Source organism: Crocuta crocuta, unplaced genomic scaffold (assembly GCF_008692635.1).
Source record: "Crocuta crocuta isolate KB4526 unplaced genomic scaffold, BGI_CrCroc_1.0 scaffold205, whole genome shotgun sequence".
Lineage (NCBI taxonomy): Eukaryota > Metazoa > Chordata > Mammalia > Carnivora > Hyaenidae > Crocuta > Crocuta crocuta.
Window position 1 is genome coordinate 4,676,966 of NW_027530644.1, and position 19,218 is coordinate 4,696,183.

At 36.9% G+C, this 19,218-nt stretch overlaps 1 long non-coding RNA gene across 4 annotated transcripts in view; it reads right to left on the reverse strand.

Moving 5' to 3' along the window:
- The window catches only part of LOC144235546 (uncharacterized), a 244,502-nt gene that overhangs the window by 14,761 nt on the left and 210,523 nt on the right, over positions 1-19,218 (reverse strand). For 3 of the 4 annotated variants that reach the window (XR_013336246.1, XR_013336245.1, XR_013336243.1), the window contains one exon: positions 10,838-11,905. This is a non-coding gene — a long non-coding RNA (uncharacterized LOC144235546). Of the gene's footprint in view, positions 1-10,837; positions 11,906-19,218 lie in introns of those variants that run through there. The other variant, XR_013336244.1, reaches the window with a different exon arrangement.

Genomic DNA, 19,218 nt, shown 5'->3' on the forward strand with positions numbered 1-19,218 from the left:
ATGAGTATGTTTGGTAGCTCTTGATCACTAAACACATTGCTTTTGTTATTTAACAATCTCTTTTATTCAATCTTTATATTTCTAAGTTAATATTAGAATTCATCATCCAAATGGAGTCTGCCTGGGTGGTATCTTCAATATATGATTCCTTCTTTGAGGAAAGGTGACCAGTAGGTGTGTTACATAAATTTGCTGTTATTGTTACAGCAAATACTCAGTGCCCAGGAAGAGACAAGCCACATGCACTCGGGGAATCAGTAGAAACTACTGCACACTGGTGCCGGCCCAGCACAGTCCCCTCCAAAGGATGAGCCCGCCTTGGCATTGGCCTCCTGGTACGGGGTTGAGAGACAAAGAAAAAGAGGCAGGAGCACTTATCACTGGTGCTATCCAGGCTGTTGGTGGACACTGGAAGCAAGCAAGATCACAGATGTCAAAAGTATGCAATGGGAGTATCCAGCCTCGGACAGCTTGCTGGCCCCTTTTACCTTGTTTTGCTTTTCTCCTCATCATAAATGATTGTACTTATAATTTGCTTTCAAAACTGGTTTTACTATTTTGTCTTGTTTTGCTTCATACTTCTTTCTTGCAATATATCAAATATATTATGTTTAACTATTTTTTATTCAGTTCATTTACTTTCCCCTTACTGGTGAGGGAGCATAATGCAAGCTGGCAGGTTGCAAATCCCTCCTGACCCCCAGGTGGGAAATGTGTGATATTCCTCAGGCACTCCTGGTCGCCCAAGAGCAAAGGAAAGGGGGAAAACAAATGGTTTACTGATAGAGATCATAGTCTGGCAGGACCTAAGTCTCCATTACCCCTCCATAGTGATGAGGGAAAAAATCGGAGAAGGAAAATGGCAGATAGAACTAAATTTCCTTATAACCTGCAGCCCATTGACAAATACTTGAGGCTGGCAGAGTAAAACCTTCCTCGGGAACTCCTTAATGTCTTAATGTTAATGTTTTGCTAGGGGGAAAAACAACCTTAGCTTGACAATAGCTAGGCCTCTACTGTCTTGGGAGTCTTCTTTAGCATATGGAAATTTCACCAAAAACTTATCTTGGACTTTAACTCCCCCAACTCCATAGTATATAACCAGTGTCTCCTCAAGATCCCGGGGCAGCTCTTCCTGCCCACGGTCCCTGTGCTTCAATAAATCACCTCTTTGCACCAAAGACATCTTCAAGAATTCATTCTTGGCCATTGCCTTGGACCCCACGAACTCCACTATCACCCCCCAAAAACCTCATCACTTAGGTCTCATTCCTAGGTTTCCTCCAACTAACAAAGAATGCTTTAATTTATTGATTGATACCAGAATGTATTTGATACAGCTGAATAGTAGCCACAATATAAAGAGTTTAGGAGCCCAAGTAACAAAATATTATAAGTATTCAGGACGGCTTCAAGTTAATTTCCATATTTCCACCTAGTAGCCATTTTTTCTTCTTACACTGCCTTACTCAGTCTTATAGTTCTAAGATTAACAAGAGAATAGCATACAGATATACCTAATATAAGCTCTACATGACATGGAAGCCTTCCTAAGGAAAGGAAGGTCTGAAGAAACAGATCTGAGTATTTTATGCTAGGCTTGAGGAAGAGTGGGTGGTCCTGTAGACATATGATAGGTTAAGGAGTCTGAGGTGATTATAGGAAACTGTGAGAAACTTAGCAAGACCTGTTTAGATTCTTCTAGGCATCCTTATGTCTTTGGAGATAAGGATGTTCATTTTATCCACGTGTAAGAGGGAGAAGAATCAGAGTGACCTTTTTGCTTCTGCCATTTTTTCAAAATCCTTTAGCTTAAAATATCCAATATGCCAGGGCGCCTGGGAGGCTCAGTTGTTTAGGGGTCTGACTTCAGCTCAGGTCATGATCTCACATTCGTGGGTTTGAGCTCCGCATCGGGCTCTGTGCTGACAGCTCAGAGCCTGGAGCCTGCTTCGGATTCTGTCTCCCTCTCTCTCTGCCCCTCCCTCGCTCACGTGTGTGTGTGTGTGTGTGTGTGTGTGTGTGTGTGTGTGTGTGTGTGTGTACGCGCACGCGCATTCTGTCTCTCTCAAAAATAAACATTAAAAAATTAAAAAGATATATCCAATATGCCAAGATGCCATATTTTGGGATAGCATATCCTGAAACCCATCATTGGCACCAATTCAGAAGCAAAAACTCCTTTAACCTTCATGGATCTCTTTTTAAAACCTGGGCTTCATGGGTGGCTCAGTCATCTAAGTGTTTGACTTCGGCTCAGGCCATAATCTCACAGTTTGTGAGTTCAAGACCTGTATTGGGCTCTGTGCTAACAGCTGAGAGCCTCGAGCCTGCTTTGAATTCTTTGTATCCCTTTCTTTCTGCCCCTCCCCTGCTCCCTGTCTGTCTATCAGAAATAAATAAACATTGGGGCGCCTGGGTGGCTTAGTTGGTTAAGCGTCCGACTTTCACTTAGGTCATGATCTCGCGGTTCGCGGGTTCGAGCCCCGCGTCGGGCTCTGTGCTGACTGCCAGCTCAGAGCCTGGAGCCTGTTTCAGAGTCTGTGACTCCCTCTCTCTCTGACCCTCCCCTGCTCACGCTGTCGCTCTCTCTCTCTCTCCTAGAAATAAATAAAACATTTTTTAAAAAATTAAAAAAAAAGAAATAAATAAACATTAAAAAAAATTTTTTTAACCTGGGCATTCTTCCCAGAAGTCCATCCACAGACTTCCCTTCAGGTCTCATGGCCATAGGTGCCCATTCTTTAGTCACTGACAGAAAAATGACATTAACATAATAGGCTATAATAACTATTCAGCATCCTCTTCCTGTGATTTGGAAGAAGTGTAGCAAAAAACTGTCCAATGGCTAAAAAAAAAAAGGAAGACTATATGGAAGGAATATGAGGAGATTGGTATATGGATAGGCAACAGATGAATCACTTTCACTGTTAGACCACCTTTTCCAAAGGAGAATCACGGAGGACAAAGCCCATAAACACAAAAGGAGTTGGTTATTCAGGTTTATTTTAGTCCGGCTGGACGGCCCCTCCCGAGCACCTGAAGAGTCTTCGGAAGAGTGAGCCATCGAGCCATAGCTCAGGGTTTATATAGGGAGAGGGGCGAAGCCGGTCTACAGAAGCGAGATTTTTGTGGTTCGAGGTGGGAGGTTGCTTAACAGTCGCTTGAAGAACTTGTTTGACAGTTCTAATCACAATGTTCACTAAAGATTTACATCCCAGGGGCTTGCTGCAGCCAGGAGGAGCTAGGTTGCTCAACCCCTGACCTTTTACCCGAACAGAGTTTGATATCAAACAATGGTTGGTATGTCTTCATTTGCAAGCCCCTCACCTTTTGGCTCAAGGGAGTTTTACACCACCATAGACTATAAGCTCCATGAAAGCAAATCTCAGACATTCCTTATTCACTGCAGTATCTCAAAGGGTTAACGCAGTACCTGTTATACAGTAGGTGCTTTTCAAGTATTTGGGAAATGAATTCATGAATAATGCAGATACCAATATTGATGAATATACTAATGTATAGTCCTTGAATGGCAAAAGGAGGCAAGTAGCCCAATCTCAAAGTGACTAGAAAAAACGGCACACAGTCTTTGTCACCATGGTATGTGATATCTGGATATTTTGAAACTTTATTTTAAAGTCACCAATGACCTCCAGGTTGCTGAAGGTAATCGTTAGTTCCCCGTTATGTTACTTGAACTGAGATCATTTCTTCCTCTTTATATACCTTCTTTTGACTCAGAGAATCACATTATTTGTTTCCCTCCCTCCCTGGCTGTTCATTTCCGAACTACTTTAATTGTTCTTTCTTTCACTTCTTAATATTGGAGTGCCTCAAGGCTCAGTCCCCATTCCTCTTCTTTTGTCTATTTACATTCATTCCCTTGATGATCTTTCCTTTCTCTCAACTTTATATATTATCCAGATGCTGAAGAATACCAAAAAACAAAAAGTTGCTGATATGTTTCCATAATTTTTCCTTCTTTAATTGTTTTTTTCTCCTTTCTACTTCTTATTTCATTTTTTATAGACCAAGGTAGAAACAAACAAGAAAATGAAATAAAGTTGCTGCTGTGATTGCAGAATTACTCACAGCAATCTTTGAAGAAACATACCCATTGGGAGAAATGACACAATTCAATTCAACAAATATCTGTGTTGCGCCTATTATGTGAATGACACAGTGCTAAGAAGCCGAATGGGAATCAGTCCCGCTCTCAAGATGCTTATAACAGTGCACAGAGAATGTCAGCACACAAATAACTATAACTATAAAAGGCAGAATAGTCCCTGGCTCCTTCTCCATTGCTATAAACTTGTTTCCTGTCTCCTCTGTCCTAAGAAAAAGCAAAACAAAACAAAAACACAAACCACAGGAGCACTTTTTTTTTTGGTCAGAACTGCATCCTTCCTTGCTTTTTAATGCCAAATCCTTGAAAGAATTTCTCATACTTACTCTATTCACTCCTTAATCTCTTAATATCTGTATTATTTCACTTTATTTGTACTGAAGTTACTATCTTAAGCTTGAGTGCACTGACCTCCCTGGGTCAAATCTCCTTCTCTGCAGTCCTTGTCTTCCTCAGTCTCCTGCTGTATTACACGCTGTGAGCTGCTCTTCCTTCTTAAACTCTATCACACTGTTCTTTGTTCTCCTTTCTTTGCTCGCTTCTCATCTCAACTACAAAATGGGAGAATCTGGGCTTACCATAAATGTATGTGAAAGGATTTTATTTGACAAAAACGCACTAAGAATCAGCAGTATGAAATATTCATGAAAAACCCAGTGCAAGTTTATATTTCACAAGTACAAGTACCATAAAAGGGCTTTGCTATCTGAAGCTATACTCTGCCCAAACCAAGGCATTGAGTTAAGTCATGTTCCATGTTAAAGAGACATCAACCAATTGAAATATGCCCCCAGGAAGGCAACTAAGTAAGACACCTCAAGAGGTCCGGATAGCAAGTCACACGATGAATAGTATGATGATACAGGATTTATTTAGCCTCTGCAAGAGATATAGAAGGGAATATGATTATTGACTTTAAATATTTAAAGCGTATGTATAAAAAGTGGGATTAGGACAAGCAAGCAGAAATTTTAGGAGAGTTCTTGAAGAATTCTAACAATTTGAGATATCTATTATTAGACAGGTTTGTCTTGTGAGGCAGTTAATTCAAAAAGAAGCTACATGGCAATACGTGTGACATGTTCTGGAAAGGACTCTGGCTTTGGATAGGTTCTTGGACTAGATTAAAGCCTCTTCCAATGTGGAAATACTATGATTAATGAAATCATTAGGAGTATATCATTAGTTTAAGCTTACAGTTTCTGTCCTGGACATCTTTCAATTTACATTCCCACACCAGTATCTTGGATTTGGGGAGGTGGGGATGAAAGCTAGCTGTGCTATGAATGATTCATGTGCTCTGAGTCTGATAGAAGTTTTATATAAGAAATGTTAGTACTCAACATGGGAAACGTTAGAGTTACACAACAAAACTATTTTGGATAAAATTTAGCAAGAGAGAAAGTACTGTGATCATATAAATATCTTTTCTGTATATTTTGGGTTAAAAAACCATTTCTATGAAATTTCTAATTAAAGCATTTCATTCATGTTTTCAGTAGAGAAATTAAAAATATAAAACTTTGAAGACTCTATGCACAGTTAACAGTTATAACCTTGGCACGATACTTCCTTTTAAAACATAGTACATTAAAAAATTAAAAAACCAAAACAAAACAGAACAAAAACCAAAAACCTCTGTCCCATTTACTTTAGGATACAAATTTTTTCAGTACCTTGAACTATTGAACACATATGTACATATATAAATGGATGTGAATATGTGTATATGCATACACTTGTACACATATGTGCTTTGTATGTATATTCATCATATATAAACTCATATCCATGTGAACATTTGTGACGTATGCTCCATCTCCCCATGGAAAGAATAAATTACAACTGGTAAAGAATAAATTAACAGCTGGTAATAATTTCTTTTGACCCCTTCCTATACTCAGACTCTCTCTCCCATGTGATATAGTCCTGAGTTCAAAGCCAATTTTTAATAATAGCTTGTTGAGCTTAATTGATTTTTGTTTAAAGAATCTTACAGCATGAAAAACATTATACATGAATTTTGCTTTTAGAATACTTTTAAATCTTTATTGCATTCAGTAAGAAGGAAAGTTGGGGCACTAAAGATAAACACTGCACTTAAAGCTGTAACAGAGCAGTCTCCATGAAGCAGATTCAGCACGTAACTCATGAAATAATAGATTATCATAAAATAAATAAGAGTCAACTACTAATTAAAAAAGTGAGTAACAACAATTTAGGGAAATCTAATTTCACAGTAACAATGATTCCTGCCAGGAAGCTTTCTCATCTTTAAGGAAACAAATGATTGTCATTAACTTGGTGTAGGTGTCTATTAAACGTTGTTACTATCAAATGATGTATTTTAGGAATGGGAAGTTATCTTCCATATACAGATCCTTGGGTTTATATTCAGATAATGTTCAACTTTGAAGTGACAAATTATCAATATTACACTAGCCCTTCAAGGTCATGGTTCAATTTAAACATTCATTAAGTCTTATTTATTTTCCCAACATATATGTCAATGTTCACTACCAACCTGTGGATTAATAAGAACAATTGATGGCTTGTGCTAGACACACACCATTAAAATCAGAATTGGGATGAGTCATTTTAAGCAAAATAAAGTGCAGCCAGTGGAACTAAGGTAAGATTCTAATAACGTAAACAGATAGTAGAATCCATACAGCCTTTCCTAGACTCCAGTTATTATATCTTCCTGCCTCAGGGATGAATGCTGGATTAGAAGTTTCCTGAAGGCAGAAGTGGAAAGATTTGGATATTTAAACTTGACCCAGTGCCTAATGTATTACCTAGAGCAGAGCATAGAGGAATCACTAATCTGATTTCCAAAAGTTTAGGTGGAATATATTTTATATTTTTCCTCAAATTAAAATATTTCCCTTTTGAGGCACCCAGGTTTGGCTCAGGTCATGATCTACTGGTGGTGAGTTCAAGTCGCACGCTGGGCTTTGTTCTGACAGCCCAGAGCCTGAGGTTTCTATGGATTCTGTGTCTCCCTTTCTCTGTCCCTCCCTTACTAACATTCTGTCTCTCTCTCAAAAATGAAAAATCATCAAAAAAATTTTTTAAGATAGAATATTTCCCTTTTTAGTCCAAAATGTGTATATAAAAACTGCACAACAAAAATGAGAAAGAAGTTTTTCATTATTAGCACAGTCCTCCATGAGCTTCTTGTGGCTCCATTAAATCCTGTGAGGAGATTGTGAAGCCCTCTTCCTTGAGACAGAACTTAAAGAACATCTTTCTCTAACATTCTCGTTCTCTCCAAGCCGCTGGACAGCAGCCCATGGAACTGCAGTGAAAGGAGTTAAAATCCATGGTGTCTTTCCTCCCACATTTCACCTAATAATCAAATATTTTAAATTCATGAAACCATTTTCAAAAGCCTTTTAACTCAGAGAGGCTTTTCTTACAAATTTTAATGTAATCTATCATGTGTTTTGGGAACAATAACAGATTTCACTTATTATGTCTAAGAGCTGTGAATTCTGCCTTAAAATGAGTTTTTTTTTTTAATTGGATAAATCCTTCCATTAGATTTGGTTATTCACTGTTAGTAATAAGTTTCTTGTGAGGATTGAACAAGTTAATGTTTATAAAGTAAATAGCATAGTTCCTGACCCATAATAAGTATTCATGTAGCTATAATGACAATGAAAATGATGATAATCGTCTAGGTCATTATTATCAGCTTGCTTTTTCCATTCCTGTCTGATCCCAACAAAGTCAGTGAAGGGTGAGTCAGTCTCTCATGTTTATAGTGCAAACTGATACACTCCCTTCTTCATTTATCTCTTCCATATACTCTCCTTTCTCATCTACCTTTGACAAGTGTTTATTTTAGATGAATAATGCAATAGGTTGCACTTCTTAGACTGATATCTTAAATGCAACTGTTGTCTTAAACATTTGACAATTTTATATTTATACGATTTTTTTCTTTAAATTTTTTTATAGTTTATTTTTGAGACAGAGAGAGACAGAGCATGAGTAGGGGAGGGGCAGAGAGAGAGGGAGACACAGAAATCAGAAACAGGCTCCAGGCTCTGAAGCACAGAACCCCAGGCAGGGCTGGAACTCACTAACCATGACGTGAGCTAAAGTCAGATGCTTAACAGACTGAGCCGCTCAAGTGCCCCTATGATTTTTTTTCTTTAATATGGATATAATTATCTTTGTTGAAATGCATTATGTATTTGTTAACCATTCTCAAAGGAAGTGGTTGACAGGATTGGTATCTCTGTGCAGGAGAATTTCCAGATTAAGTCTCTCTTGTCTCTCTCCCAGCTCATTCTTTAAGAATCAATGCAATAAGAGAAGTTAAGTATGGAAATGTGTTTGGAATTAATTGATAGTATTCATCCAAAAAGAAGATGTGAAACAATGTTCTAGGCCAAAGTAGAGTAATATGCAAGTTCATGCATCTAAATACTGGTATTGACACTTCTGGTATGTTATGGTGTGACTTTTACATAATGTGACTCAATTAATGTGACTCAGCTTCATAATCATAATGTGGAAATGACACCTATCTCATAGAAATTTTGTAAGGATTAGATAAATGAAATGTGTAAAACATCTATGTAATGTCCACCATGTAACAGCCTGGTGAATGAATGCTATTTCCCTTTTGTATCCTGACTCTACCCCAACTTTCCTCCAATAGTTCCCCTCTAACCTGAGTTTACTTGTAGCAATCAGGTTCTATTAACACTTTCAGGGACCTGTCTATTTTCTTTGTTATAGATAATATATGTACCCTAGAAGCTTTTTTTATTTTCTACCTTTCTTGCTCTCTAGTCCTCCAACTAAATATTTAATGCCTTTAGGGGCGCTCGGGTGGTCTAATCGGATGAGTGTCCAACTTTTGATTTTAGTTCAAGTTATGATCTCTCAGTTCATGGGTTCTAGCCCCACATTGCTCTTTGGGAGCTGAAAGCATGGAGCCTGCTTGCGATTTTCTCTCTCCTTCTTCTTCTGTACCTACCCTGCTCAAATGCTCTCTCTCTTTCTTTCAAAATAAACTTTTAAATAAATAAATAAATAAATAAATAAATAAATAAATATTTGATGCCTTTTGATTTCTTTTCTTGAGATGGAAGAAAGTTTTCAATGATATCTNCTCTTCTTCTGTACCTACCCTGCTCAAATGCTCTCTCTCTTTCTCTCAAAATAAACTTTTAAATAAATAAATAAATATTTGATGCCTTTTGATTTCTATACTTGAGATGGAAGAAAGTTTTCAATGATATCTACCAAATTTCATAGACAGAAAGACACAGTTCTTTTGAACTTTTAACTTGTTGAACTGGGACATATCTTTTAATCAACAACATCCTAGAGTTGAAAACGTTTTACTATCAGTGTCAGAAAGGCAACAATTTCATCAGTTTTTCATTATTAAAGCATATTCAAGCATCAGGTTATCCAGAATCAAATCTTGTCTGTTGGGTTTCAACTTATGAAAGTATCCAAGGATTGGTAGTGATGTAATCTTTTGACCCGTAGAAGTCAAATCATGGTGAAGAAAGGATAAGAAAGGTGGTGATCAAGGGTGTTTACTAATACTACTTAAGAGGATTCAAAAGTAGACTAGCTCTACTTAATTACGAATCTTGTTTAGGAACACACTACTAGTAAGTTTAATTTGCTTATGGAATTTTAAAAGAACTGCTGCATCACCAATGTATCTGATGACAAATCAGACCATACAGTGAGAAAAATAAACATTGCTGATGACTTGAAAAATTATGTAGACTCTGAACATCAAAAATGTAGTAATATTTTGAACTATTGGCTAATTTTTCTTTTTTACTTAAGCACAGAAGCATATAATAAAATTTATGTTAAATTAAGATTAAAAGATCTCTTTCAATAAATAGAAAATTTCTAAATAAAAAGACAGCATGTTTTATAGTTTAACTGAAGGGTGTTTCTTCTTTAAAAAATGACGTTTCTTATAATCTAGTCTGCATTGAGTTTTAAAATATGATATTCAATTTGTTTTTCTCAATATAAATGCAAGTTTTGTTATTGTCTGTTAGTTTCCATCACTACTTTTTTCTTTTTTTTCTTAAATAGTTTATTGTCAAGTTGGATTCCATATAACACCCAGTGATCATCCCCACAAGTGCCCTCCCCCATGCCCATCATCCCCCTTCCACTCTCCCCCACTTCCATCAGCCCTCAGTTTGTTCTCAGCATTCAAGAGTCTCTCATGGTTTGTCTCCCTCCCTCTCTCCAACTATTTTTCCCCTTCTCCTGCATTACCCTCCATTAACTTCCTCCTAATTCACCTATATGTGCAAACATATGGTATCTGTCCTTCTCTGCCTCACTTATTTCACTCAGCATAACACCCTCTAGTTTCATCCATGTTGCTACAAATGGCCAGATTTCATTCTTTCTCATTGCCATGTAGTATTCCATTGTGTAGATAAACCATATCTTCTTGATCCATTCATTCATCAGTTGATGGACACTTAGGCTCTTCCCATGTTCTGGCTATTGTTGAGAGTGCTGCTATGAACATTGGGGTACATGTGCCCCTATGCATCAGCACTCCTGTATCCCTTGAGTAAATTCCTAACAGTTCTTAGTACCTTGTGTTACATAGTTTTCACAACTCCTAAGTCAATTAATGAGACAATTAAAAAAAATTTAATGTTTTATTTATTTCTGACAGAGAGAGAGAGACAGTGTGAGCAGGGGAGGGTCAGAGAGAGAAGGAGACACAGAATCTGAAACAGGCTCCAGGCTCTGGGCTAGCTGTCAGCACAGAGCCCTGTGCGGGGCTTGAACCCACGAACCGTGAGATCATGACCTGAGCCAAAGTCAGACGCTTAACTGACTGAGCCACCCAGGTGCCCCAATTAGTGAGTAAATTTATGGAGTACATTCCAATTAACCATTCTTAGGGGGTCTGTTGTCTCTCTCCTAAAATATTATAAAATGTAGCCCAGAGAACAAACTGATGTTGGCCAGAGGGGAGGTGGGTGGTAGGAAATAGAAAAGAAATAGAAAAAATAGATTAAGAGATACAAACTTCCAGTTATAAGATAAATAATTCATGGAAATGAAAAGTGCAGCACAGGGAATCAAGTCAACAATATTATAATAGCATTGTATGGTGACAGATGGTGACTACACTTATCGTGGTGAGCACTGAGTGATGTACAGAATTGTCAAATCAATACGTGTTACACCTGAAACTAATATAACATTGTATGTTAATTATACTTCAATAAAAATGTAATAAAACAGTAGTGAATGATAAACAACAATAACAGAAAATGTAGTTCCAGAGAGAACCCAAGCTAATTTTGATTACTCTCATGACTCTTTGCAAAAGAACACAGTATCTATTCTGCTTTGTGTCATGCTTTATCTCCATTTGTCTCTTCCCAACAACTGCTTCCTATTTTAATAATTAAACTCAGTGGAAGTGACATGCTATGAAACGCAGTTCAAAAGCACAGAAAAGTTACAAAGATCAAATATGTATATTTGAAAATTTTTCATGATGGAAAATTAAAATTCAGGAAGTATCACTACGGTCAGAGTCTTCGCTTGCTCAGCTGGATATACAAAATACCACAATGTGCGTAGTTTGAACAACAGAAGTTTATCTTCTCACAGTTTTGGAGGCTGAGAAGTCCAACATCAAGGTGCCAGGGAATTTGGTCCCTGATGAGAGTCCTCTTCTCAGGATGCAAATGGCCAGCTTCTTGCTATGTTTCACCTAGCCTTTCTTCAGTGCAAGCCCTTGCAGAAAGAGGGAGAGAGAGACATACATTCAAATTTGAGGGAGAAACAAACACTCAGTTCTTAATGGTCAGAAAATAATGTTTATGTAATATTTGGAAACATCAAGAATCAGTACTTTTTTGTGCTTTTTGAGGAGTGGAGTCAAAGGATAAAAATGGTATTTAGAAGATTATTTTTAAAATACAATGCTTAATGAATCACTCATCAGACTTGAAAAAATAAATACAGTTAGAAAAATACTTTCATAGTCTAAGCCAAAGGTAATAAAGACTCCACACGAGGACAACTGATGTCTACAACTGCAACAACACCAGGTATCATGTACTGAAGACCTCACTCTGTCCCAGGCACTTGTAAAAGTGCTACGAATGCAGTATTTGATTTAATTTACAAGATGTTAGGATGCAGGTACTATTATTCTTTCTATTTTAAAAATGAGCAAACAGTCTTAGAAAGATTAGTAATACGCTGCTTCTCCATGGAAAGTGAAAGAGAAAGAGTTAGGCAGTCTGTCATAATCAAAAAATGCATGCTTGGGGTAGGCACAAATTATCAGGAGATGCTAAATTATAAGCTACTGGCGTATAAATTAAAGTTGAATTTTTGAGTTTATTAAAAGAATGAAAATGAAAAAAGAGAGCTTTGGGGAAAGGAATGGGGGAGGAAATGACAGGAAAATACCAGAAAGGTAAAAAGAATGAGGTTGAGAGGCTTTTAAATTAGAGAGGAATGAAAAAGCCATGTGTTATATCCTGGAAATTTGTAAAATAAAGAGAGTTTTAAGATGGTAGATGTAATTCTCTATATCCTAAAGATACCAAGGAAGATAAAAACAGGGAAGATAGTTCAGAAGGGAGCTATCCATAATATAAATGTTTTCTTCTTATCATTGATAGGTATATTTAATTATATTTGTATTGATAGGTTAAGGAAAGTAGCCTTCAGGGTGACTAGACCCTTTGTAAAGTTGTTCTAAGTCAAGCCAAAGACATAAAAGAAGAAAAGTAAAAACTAAAAGAGAGAAGATAATGAGGGAATAAGGCAAAGTAATAGAAAGAATGAAGATATATCCAAAAGCATGGAGGGAAGGAGGGGAAGAAAGATAGAAGGAGGAAGGAAGGAGAGGGAAAGAATGGATTATTCATTTTTATGTTCTATATACTTTTTTTATAAATAATTTTTTTAACGTTTTATTTATTTCTGAGAGAGAGAGAGAAACAGTGTGAGCAGGGGAGGATCAGAGAGAGAGGGAGATACAGAATCTGAAACAGGCTCCAGGCTCTGAGCTAGCTGTCAGCACAAAGCCCGATGGGGGGTTCAAACCCAGGATATGAGATCATGACCTGAGCCAAAGTCGGACGCTTAACCAACTGAGCCACCTAGGCGCCCCTCTATATACTTTTTTAAATATGTGTTTATTTTGAAGGAGAGAGAGTAAGGGAGGTGCAGCAAGAGAGGAAGAGAGAGAATCCCAAGCGAGCTCCATGCTGTCAGCTCCCAAAGCCCCATGCTGGGCTCAAACCCCCCAACCATGAGATCATTATCAGTGCAGCAATCAAGAGTACGATGCTTAACTGACTGAGCCACCCAGGTGCCCCACTATGTACATTACAGCTGATTAAAGGTGAACCCATATTTTATGTATAGAAATAGCATCAAAAAGTTAGTATCCGTACTACATAATACTTTAACTAATTGACAGTATAAGTATAATAAAATTATGAGTGACTTCATCAGAGAAGCTTAATCAGGTTTTATTTCAGTAACAATTTCATTTTTCTTATTAACCACATCCTTTCATGGAGAAAAGAGGGAACTTAAATATGTAATAGCTTTGTCTTTCTTGCTGAAATGAGAGAAGAGTTGAATTTACATTTTTTTAAACTAAAGTAAAATAGATACCAAGATCAGAGTGCTGGTCTAGTAAGTTTTACTCTGGACTGAGCATAAATCTTGTTAGTTGCTTTCAACTGAACACAGCTCAATAAGCACCGGCATTTAACTACAAAAGCTGATTTTGTAAAGAAAATAACCCACAATGTTCAATTAAGAAAAACAGACCAGAAAAAGAGATTTAAAAAAAGGTACAAAGGTTATTTTCGAGTATTCAGGCAAGTAAAATTTAAAAAGAAATCACTAAAATGTTTATATAAATATAAATTGAGAAACAAATTATGAAGGAAGACTAAAAATTCTATTTTGTCATTGCTTAGTTTAATTTTAAATTAAAAATTATTTTACATTACTTATATCAGGTGTGATAAAATACACACAATGTAAAACCTTTCACTGTAACCATTGCTAAGTGTGCAGTAGCATTAAGTACATTCACATTGTTGTACCACAGCCATCACCCATCACACAGATCTTTCTATCCTGCAAAACTGAAAAATTGAGCAATAACTCTTCGTGTTCCTTTCTCCAATCCCTGCGACAACCACTCTATTCTCTGCCTCCTTTACTATGACTTTTTTCATTATTTTTTAACTCATAATCTTATTTTTTGTTTTATTTTCTTTTTTTAAAAAATGTTAACATATTTGAGAGCGAGCGTGAGGGGGGAGGAGGGACAGAGATAAGGAGACAGGATCTTAAGCATGCTCTGCGCTGACAGCTGCAGGTCCAAAGCGGGCCCAAATTCATGTGAGATCATGACCTGAGCCGAAGTTGGACGCTCAACCGACTGAGCCACCCAGGCGCCCCCATTTTCTTTTTTAAAAATAGAACCATGTAGTTCAGTAATCCCACCTCACGGCATGTATCCAGAGGAAATGAAATCAGTAACTTGAAGAGAACCTGCACTCTCATGTTCACTACAGCAATATTCACAATAGCCACAGTTTGGAAACAATCTAAGTGCCCATTAGGAAGAATGGAGGAATATACAAGGGAGTCTTACTTAGTTTTAAACAGAAAGAAAACCCTGCGATTTGCAATAAAGTAGATGAAGCAAAAGGGCATCATTCCAAGTGAAATAAGCCAGGCACAGAAAAACAAATACTCTGTGATCTCACTCGTAAGTAGAATCTAAAAAAAATTAGACTCCTAGGATAAGAGAGTAGAAAGGTAGTTGTCAGTGGTTGAAGAGAGGAGCAAATGGGGGTATGCTGGGCAAAGAGTACAAACCTTCTGGAGATCTAATTTACCGCATGGTGACTATAGTTAGTAATAATTAATTGTGTACTTGAAATTTACTTTAAAATGCTATTTTTAGAGTACTCCTTTAATAAAGCAGACATTTAAGAGATAGCTTACAATAAATAGGAAGACAAGGAAGTAAGTTATTTGTGCCACCAATATACAGGTATCAGTTTTTTATTTGGGGAAAAGCAAAACTGACAGTAATTAGAATTTGAGCAGCAGGTGTGACTAAGAGGCTGTTTTGTCACCAACAAGACTTTCCACTTCACGCTCTTAGGAAATATTCACAGCAGAAGAGATCCTTGTTATTGTCCCTTCTGTTCCAAGATTCAAGCCGTGCCACACCTCCCTGCCCGCCCCCCATCTGCCTTCCCAAGGTAGTTCATGATTTGTTTTATTTTGATGTTTATTTTTTAATTTTTTAATGTTTTATTTATTTCTGAGAGAGAGAGAGAGAGCGTGAGCAGCGGAGGGTCAGAGAGGGAGGGAGATACAGAATCTGAAGGAGGCTCCAGCTCTGAGCTGTCAGCACAGAGCACGATGCAAGGCTCAAACCCACCAACCGTGAGATCATGACCTGAGCTGAAGTTGGACGCTTAACCGACTGAGCCACCCAGGCGCCCCATGATGTTTATTTATTTTTGAGTGAAAGAGTGAGAAATACAGGTAACTCTGAGTGGGGGAGGGACAGAGAGTGAGAGAAAGGGAGACAGAATCTGAAGCAGGCTCCAGGCTCTGAGCTGTCAGCACAGAGCCTGACATGGGACTTGTACTCACAGACCTTGAAATCTTGACCTGAGCCGAAGTCTAAAGCCCAACCAACTGAGCCATCCAGGAGCCCCTTCAAGGTAGTTTATGTTTTTTGATGTGCTGCAAGCTATTTTTAAATTCTTTGTCTTTTTTATTGTTATCTTGCTATAGACTCCCACAGAACCAAAAAGCTACATGGATATCTCTTTACCATTAGTTATGAGCCCAGCATAACTTATATGCTTTTGAAATTTTCTGGATGTTCTGCTCAGTGGCATTCTACTCTGCCTCATCTCCCTAGAGTCCTTTTCAAATTAGTGACCCGAGTCCGACTGAGACACTAGCGTGTTATGAGAATGACTTTATCTTGACCTTGAGAAACAGAAAGCTGATAGCACAGGATTTATCATGATTGGGATGTAGAATATGAGGTAGGTATTAAATCCTGCAGATAATGAACATATTCAATGGGTCTTTTCAATTTTCTTTCACAGTGCCATTCTTTACGATAGTCAGTCTGTTTTTGAAAAAGATGACTGATTGGGATACATTTACGGTATTGTGTCAGAGAAAGAACTATGCTAGATATCCTCGAATGCTTACGTGTTGACTCAGCTATTTTGCAAAGCAGTCTATATACTATTTTAATACATTTAAAATTTTTAAGTTTCTTTCTTAGTGGAAGCCTAAAAGGTCTCCATTTAATGTCCTATTTTTCTATGTATCAAGGAAAATTGAACATTGCTTGACAACCATTTAAACATTTATAACAGCTGTATTTCCTTTGAAATTTTTTTCTTAGACTACTTCTTCTATCCTCCATCTCCTTACCTCCTCAAGCACCCTCACTATTACTTCCTCATTTTCCTTAGCATCCTCACCCTCCCTTTCTAGATCGGTGTTTCTCAACCTTGGCCATACATTACCAGGAAACCTTTATAAACATCCCAGGCCCCACCTTGAATCAGCTAAATCAAAATCTCCAGGGATGGAATCAAGTCATGAGCTTTTAAAATCTCACATATAATCCCAAGGCTGGCAGTTGAAAACCACTATCCTTGATGTGATCTAGTTTACAAATTCAGCTTTAAAATCTGGAATTCTAAATTCCTATAACGATATACTCTCTGTGTTCCTACAATGAAAACCATAATCTGAACTGAGAAATAAAAATTGCATTAATAGAATTTAAATGGGAAATTTTTTTTGACATAACGGAATCCTTCCAAAACCTTGCTTCTTAAATTGTAGCCTTCCTCGAGATTCTGGAGGAATCTTTTTTTCCTTCTATATCCACTTTCCCTGGGAGATATCATCCGCTCCGCTCCCATGAATTCAGGTGCCTGCTACTAGCAAACTCCTGAGATTCAAACTCTCCTATCCAATCCAAGTATCATGTTAAAAGATAATTTTCAAAAATGAGGCAAAATCGTGACTGTCATATGGATAGAAAAATGAATCTGTGTTAAAGATTTTATTCCATTCATGAGGGAACCAGAGTTGGCAAACATTATATATATTATACCAGTTCACAAAAGTGTAGAAAAACTACAGAGAACATAAAGATATGTTGAAATAAATGTACAAATAGAGGCAAAACTGGTTTTGCGATGGGGAAGAAGGAAAAGAAGAATTTGGGAGTAGGAAGTCATTTGGATCTCTACCAGATATGACAGAATCTGCATGTCAACCAGTCACCTCCAATTTAGATTCACAAAATAGCTCAAGACAACGCATAGAGTAGAATCATGGGGACTGCAGGCTGTGCTCGATGTAGACAACCCATAGCATTCCATTGAAACCTTTTTGGAACTTATTGTTTGGAATATCCACTTTCGAAGAAGGGAACTCATCATAGCCTCTCTCCTTAAATCTTTTGCTAATATTCTGCTGAGAGATAGGCACATACTGTCTCATTTTCCATAATATCTTCAGTGTATGGCATAGTACATGTTACACAGTGAGCTTTCAAAAATGTGGAACATATGAATAAATAGAAAATGTACTCTGAAACCACTAACATACACTTACAGTAATTTATAGCCATATTCCACCTTCTTTCTCCTACCTTGTTCTTGTCCATGTTAAATATATGAAATAAATATACATTCACACCCCCTTAAAATAAATTATAACTGCTTGTTTGAATGAACAAGAGAGTTTGTGTGTGTGGGTTTTTTTGTTTTTTTTTTACATCGTTTAAAAAGAAAGTTGATAATTTGATACAGAACAAGAATGAAAAACTAGGGTCTGACTCGGAGGAGTTCTAATTCTATCATGGTGGGATTATCTGGGTGTCTTACGGATGCTCAGTAAGCCCTTGTTTTTTTGATTGATTAAATTTTGAAACCTGTAAGGCCATGTTAATCTTATACCTACAGTTACAGCAATGTTACAAAGATTAAGAAATCAAAAGGGTTATCAGCCTAGAGATTTACAGAGGACCCTATAACTAATTTGTCATTTAAAAGTGATAGAGGCTTTTAAGTGTTTAAGAGATTAACACTAAGCGATGCTTTCTCTTGATCTAAGCTGTAGACTTCTGCTTTCCTACTTATTATCTTAAGATGGATCTTTCAAGCAATGTAATTATCTGCACTTTAGACGGTGAGTATCTGCTGCTGTTTGTGTTACTTTTGTAGTACACCTTGATGATCTTTTATTAAAATTACAAGAATAGCAACCTCTATTTTAAATAACACTTATAAATAAACTAATGTTTCAGTGAGGTTGTTCCACGAAAACATACTAACACATTTTTTCTTATAGATATAAGAATAGAAAACCAAATGCAACCTGAAAATCAACTTTTTTAAACTTAGGGAATATTTCTAATTCTAGGAGCTATACATATTAATACTGTATATCTTATGGTGAGAAAACATTTAACTCCTGTAATCATACAAATAATTTACAATAATACATACCAGAATTTTGATATAATAATGGAACTAGCAGAGTCTAGGGCCTCATGAATAGACGACAAAAACTATAATTTATTTTTCATATATACTCTAACTCAAAATCCCTAAATTCTTTTGATCCATTTGAATTAGGATTTATCGTTTTTACTTGAACAATTACTTAATCCACTAATTTCAGTTAAGGAAAATATTTTCTTTACTATGTAAAGGATAATTAATTAAATCCTTTTGGCTTTTGACATAATAGTATAAATTTTAGTTGTTGATTAAATAGAGTGAAGCATTCTAAAAGCTGATTTCATAAAGGGCATTTTTAAATCTAATTTAATCTAATTTAGACGTAAATATGCTGGAATAAAGCAATGAATTTTTACTCAAAAGCTTAACTTTTAGGGGTGCCGGGGTGACTCAATGGGTTAAGCATGGAACTTAGTTCATGATCTCAAGGTTCATGAATTCGAGCCCCATATTTGGGTCTCTGCTGTCAGTGCAGAG